The sequence below is a fragment of the Dipodomys merriami genome, unplaced genomic scaffold (genome assembly GCF_024711535.1).
Source record: "Dipodomys merriami isolate MVZ:Mamm:240054 unplaced genomic scaffold, mDipMer1.0.p SCAF_1, whole genome shotgun sequence".
NCBI classification, from domain to species: domain Eukaryota; kingdom Metazoa; phylum Chordata; class Mammalia; order Rodentia; family Heteromyidae; genus Dipodomys; species Dipodomys merriami.
Window position 1 is genome coordinate 125620754 of NW_027202270.1, and position 6000 is coordinate 125626753.

Here is a 6000-nt window from a genome sequence, read left to right on the forward strand (position 1 = left end):
AGCCCGGCTCGGATGACCCGGCACCATAGAGACGGCACGCTGTTCTCCTAGAGAGACCTCGCAGGAGGGAGGGAGGAGAACGCTCCACCCCACTTCCTCCGGAAGGGGCGGGTGCAAAGAGGCCTGCGCCCTCTCTACGCGACAGGCGCGTGTCTCTATGGTTGGCTGCGGCGGCCCCCGCCGCCATTTTGTAGGAGCCCTCGAGCGCTGGGCGCCCGGGCCGAGGGTGGCGGGCGGGTTTTTGAGGGTATTGGGGAGCCTGCTTGGAGGCCGTAGGGGCTGGAGGCTTGGTTGTGTAGAATACACACGCTGCTCTGGGATGTGTGCTGCAAGGGCGTCGTTAGGAAGCAGGCGATTTTAGGCCCAGGCCCGGCGTGTCCGTCCAGCCGCGCACCCTGTGTGCCGGTGCGGGGAAGGGCCGCAGCCGTGGGAACAGCAGCGCTCAGTACCGCGCCAGCCGCGGTGGGGTTGAGGGAGAGTCAGAATAAAGATACCCATGGTTATTACGTCGTGCTCAGAGGTAGCAGGTGGAACTTGGCTATGTCAACAGTCATGGTCTGGCCTTTCCTGGATCCCAGAATGACTTACAGGGAAGAATGGCTCGGGACAAAGGACATAGCTTCCATGGTGGCTTATCTGCTTTGCTCTCATAACTCCATGCTTCTCCCACAGCCCACGGACCACCCCCCGCCCCCCGGCGGCCCCTCCTGGTTCTCAAGAAAACGTCACCCCCGACCTTATCTAAAAGTACAGGACTGCTGGGGTCCAGAGGATACCCTTACCATAAATCCCCAACATCCTCCCCGCTCCCCCTTCCTTGGTCTTCCTGACCCTACTTCTCCGTGTTACATGGAGTCCCTCTGTAGTTAATGATGTGAGCCTGTTCTGGTCTGCTGAGGTCTCTGCCTTCTTTCTCTACTTTTGTCTGCTTGGTCTTTCCTAACATTCATGACTCAGTTTCCTCACATACACAATGGAGGAGTCTGGGATGCCTACCCTTTATCTCACTTTTAGTTAATTTATTGGCTCAAGTAAGAAATCTGTGTTTCTCAGCAAACAACAACAACAAAAAGTTTTAAGCACCTGCTACAGTTAGTGCCTGAGGGACCTACAGGAGGGGAGCACTTGGCTGGGGTGTCCCCATGGGACAATTGGCAAGTGGCAGATGCCACGTCACTCACATTCTTTTGCCAGGTGTCCCATGGTTGGGTTGAGTCCTCTTGAACTCTCCAGATCATGCTGACTGAGGCTGAGAGACAATGAGTATTTCAGTTGCCATTTGATGCTTGGCTCACTAAGTCTAGTGTGGCTGTCTTAGATGTTGGGTTTTATATGAGTGCTGTTTCTAGCACCAGCCATTGGGGAAGTTATCAGATGAACATGTAGGAAAACCAGGGTCAGGGTCAGAAGATGGGTTTATAAACCTTGAGAGTAAAATTATATCACCAGTGGAAGAGAGGACAGACAGCTTAAAGATTCCAGACAGTAGGTTCTAAAACTGCACTGTCCAAATCAGTTGTCTCCATGAAGAGCTATTTAGATAAAACATCCAGTTTTCCTCCTCTCAAGAGCTTCATAGCTACTACAGCTAATTTTATTGAACACCACATTCCCAGCACTGCAGAAAGTTACATTGGACAGCACTGATCTAGATGATGGTGAATTGCCCTATCCTGGCAATCAAAGCATTTTAAAGTACCATGAAGTCCTAGTTAATTGTTAGTCCTCTACACAAATGCTAATACTGACTATGAGTGTGCTTATTAGCATAAGCTCTTAATCTTTGTCCTACAAAAGGGCAAATAAGTCAGACTTTTCTGATTTTACCTGAAAATGAGTAGGCAGCTTCAATGTACTAATTTGAGTTTCAAAGACGTTTGGCAATGGAACCAAATAAGTCAAACCTATTTACTGATAGGCATAATTTTATGATTATTTTACCATATGGTCTTACATAACTACATAGAATAAACCATTTATAAAATGGATAATAGTGAGGTACTAGTGTCTCACACCTGTAATCCTAGCTACTCAGAAGGCTGAGATCTGAGGATTGCAGTTTGAATTCAAACTGGGTAAGAAAGTCTGTGAGAGCCAGGCGCTGGTGGCTCACACCTGTAATCCTAGCTACTCAGGAGGCTGAGATCTGAGGATCGCGGTTCAAAGCCAGCCCGGGCAGGAGAGACTGTGAGACTACTATCTCCAATAAACCACCAGAAAACCGGAAGTGGCGCTGTAGCTCAAGTGGTAGAGCGCTCGCCTTGAGCTGAAGAGCTGAGGGACAGCGCCCAGGCCCAGAGTTCAAGCTCCACGACCGATTAAAAAAAAAAAAAAAAAAGAAAGTCTGTGAGACTCCAATTAACCACCAGAAAACCAGAAGTGTATCTATGGCCCAGAGTGGTAGAGCACTAGCCTTGAGCTTATGCTCAGGTGACAGTGACTAAGCCCTCAGCTTAAGCTCTACAACTGACAGAAGAAGAAAAAGGGATACTCTTTTATATAGCCCCTTAAAAACTATCTTTAGAAATCAGCATTTCTATAGTTTCCTGATGCAATAAGTTCTTTAATCTTTCTTGAATTCTTGCTAAAACTGTTTTCTATGATGGGCAGTAGATTTTGAAACTCCACGTGTGTGTGTGTGTGTGTGTGTGTGATGGGCAGTAGATTTTGAAACTCCGTGTGTGTGTGTGTGTGTGTGATGGGCAGTAGATTTTGAAACTCCATGTGTGTGTGTGTGTGTGTGTGTGTGTGTGTGTGTGTGTGTATGTGTGTGTGTGCTGGTCCTGGGACTTGACCTTGCCCAGCTGACTTTGAAACTCCACATGTGAGTGTGTGTGTGTGTGAGTGTGTGTGTGTGTGTGTGCTGGTCCTGGGACTTGACCTTGCCCAGCTGGCTTTGAACCATGATCCTCATATCTCAGCCTCCTGAGTAGATGACAAGCATGAGCTACCACTATCTGGCAAAACTCCACTTCTTGCTGTAGCATCTTAGCATTTGGAGTCCTCCCAGTACCATTTGTTGGCAGCAGAGGGCGACATGCTCCCTTAAATGCTACACTTGGAGATGTAGAATAGGTTTCTTTTTCCTTCTGTCAAGAAGAGCTGGAATGAAAAAACAAATCGTTTAACTAGGGATACAGGTGGACCCATTGCAACAATGAGACGTACAAGTCTTTATGTTGAAAACAAACTTTACAACTTTGGTGGGAGGGGGCAGGATAGGGTGGAGGGAGGAGGGGAGTATGGGAAGGGATAGGAAGGGGAAACAGAGGAGGCAATGCTTGATAAGAAATGTACTCGTTATCTTGCCCATGTAATTGTAACTCCTCTATACGGTATTCTCACAATAAAAATTAATTAAATAAATAAATAAAAAAGAAGAGCTGGGTCAGAAACCTCAATTCTGCCCAACCCACTTCATTGTCACCATGTGAGGATACCATGAAGTGTGAGCTTGTGTTGTTTTCTTACTAAAGAATGTGTATTTTTGGATATTTAATTTTTTCACAATTATTTTGACTAGGTTTGGTGTGTGCCATTGTAATCTCATATTCTGGAGGTTAGTAGGAGGATGGCTCCAGCCGGGACGATATAGTAAGGCCCTGTCTCGATTTTTTAAATAAGATTTTTATTTTAAAATTGAATTTAAAATTTAAATTATTTTAAAATATTTTAAAGTAATTAAAATAGTATAATAGAAGCCAGGGAAAGTATTCAAAAGGCCGCATTTCAAATCCCAGCTTCTATCAATAACATTGTCAAAAGAAGAACATTTTGACATCCATATACACAAGAAGAAACTGCATGGTCTCACATTTAAAATTTGAATAATTTCAGATTTCTGAAAACATGACATTCTTATTTCTCCAGTTTTGCCACTGTTCTTGGACCAGCATTTCATATTGCTGAACCTACCTTGATCGTCTAAAGTCATCCTCTAGCCTAATCAGTACTCAGCACTGTTAATGCTGACCACAAATCCTTTTAAAAAGGATTTGATAATGTGAATGCATTTGTACTCACCACCCCAGCCTCATGGTCATAAGAAAAGAGGCTAGTTTTCTGTCCTGAAGTAGGCAGAGGCAAAAGTCAGAAATAGCAGGATGCATGATCTGCTTTCCTCAGATGACAAGGCTGCCCCAGCCATGTTACTTCTTGGCTTATGTTTTTAGGAGACTATCTGGAAGAACAGGAACATGAAAAAGACAATATTCAAATATTCTTTAAGGTGTTAATAGATAGATCTGGGTTTGATTCTAGGGACCATGAAAACTTCCAAATGCTGTTATTCTCCTGGCGATACCTAAAATTTCTTTGACACCAGAGTACTCAGAACCCAAGGTAAAGTCATAACAACAATGACTTAACTATTTGCCAGACCTGGTTCTAAGTGATTTTCCCAAGTATATGTACTCACTCCTCCCACAGTACAGAAAGGTGATGCCAATACTGTCCTTTGACTGGAGTCAATTAGGGTATAGAGGCCATGTCACTTGTCAGAGTCACCAATGATAAAGAGTAGAGCCAGGATTAGAATTCCAGATTAAAGATGTTGAAGGGGAAATGGATTTCATCACACCTCTTCTCTGCTGTATTAGGCCTGAAGGAAACCAGAAGCATTAGGGGCAGGCACTTGTGTGGGAAGGACTCTAGGGTGGAGGTTGGGCACTGTCAGGGTGAACTTCACAGCAAATTCCTCCAGCTGTTCTGCACAGGATAGAGATGCTGGCTGAGGTGGGAGAGGGAAGACAAGTGGCAGAGGTGTATTCTGATCTCCACCCTCATCTTCTCCAATGCGCCAAAGCTGCTTTTCACCTGTGAGATCCTTTACATAGACTCTTTTTAGTGAAAAGACTTTTACAAAGTCTGAATATGTGGCTTTGATTGATTTGGGTTTTTTAAATTTTATTTTTTGTTGGTTGTGGGGCTTGAACTCAGGGCCTGGACACTGTTCCTGAGCTTTTTTTGCTCAAGGCTTTAACGCTCTATCACTTTGAGCCACAGTTCCACTTCCATTTTTTCTGGTGGACTTTCCTGCCCAGGCTGGCTTCAAACTGCTATCCTCAGATCTCAGCTTCCTGAGTAGCTAGGATTACATGTGTGAGGCACTGTCACTCAGCGAAGCTTTGATTTAAACTCACAACTTAAAGCTCTTTCTCAGATGATCCAGAAAGCTATTCAGTTGCTTGTTTATGTGGTGAGCCATTTGACTTCTGATTTGTAGATTCTTCTTGGGTTCCTACCCAGCCTCACAGGTTTCTCTTCCTTCTATAAACTGCTTGTGGATTCCAGTTGAGTTCACCTGTATAGACACAAAAGGTAAGGAACACAGGCCACCATGACAGAAAGCCAGATAGAAATAGAGCTCAGGAAGCTAGCTACAAAGCCCAGGGTGTGAAGTGACAACACAGAAATTGTTCCCAATAGTGAGAGCCTTGTGTCTCTTGTAGTTTGATCTAGACTGGCTTGACTGCTCGTCTTGAGTATAGTACCTATTTGTCTTCCCATTGCAGTCTAAACTCCTTAAGAGCTGAGTTTGTGTTCAGTTTTCTCCCACAAAGCAAATTCCACATAGTAGGTGTCCACTCATTTTGATAGCAGTGGGGGCCAAACTTGTGGAATATTTAATAGTTGGCTCATGCATCATACTGAAAGACGCCAGAGAGAGAAACAGATCATACCACATGGGGGAGTAGCTTCCAAGATTTCTGGGCAAGAACAGACTGCACCTCTCCTGTTTTTTTTTGTGGGTTCCCTGACTTGTTCTGCTCTCTCTCACCTCCAGGCCTTTTGTACACAACTTTATTTATATATGGCCACTGGAGAATGTTAAAAACGGGGAGTGGAGGTAGCTGCTGGCTTACCAAAGAGCCTGCTCCAGCTATAATTCTGGCCAAGAATTTCCAGAACCTTGTTATTTCTGTGACTCTGAATCATTGGTGGATCTTTCCCATTCTGAACATTTACTCAAGAATGCTGTATATCTTCCTCTCAACATTG

At 44.7% G+C, this 6000-nt stretch overlaps 1 long non-coding RNA gene across 1 annotated transcript; it reads right to left on the reverse strand.

Moving 5' to 3' along the window:
* Positions 1–3032: 3032 nt before the first annotated feature.
* LOC138805246 (uncharacterized) lies at positions 3033–5296 on the reverse strand. Its single transcript, XR_011365473.1, has 3 exons — positions 5142–5296; positions 4024–4180; positions 3033–3102 (listed from the first exon to the last, which is right to left on the reverse strand). It is a non-coding gene; the product is annotated as an uncharacterized lncRNA (long non-coding RNA).
* Between the last annotated feature and the right edge of the window lie 704 nt (positions 5297–6000).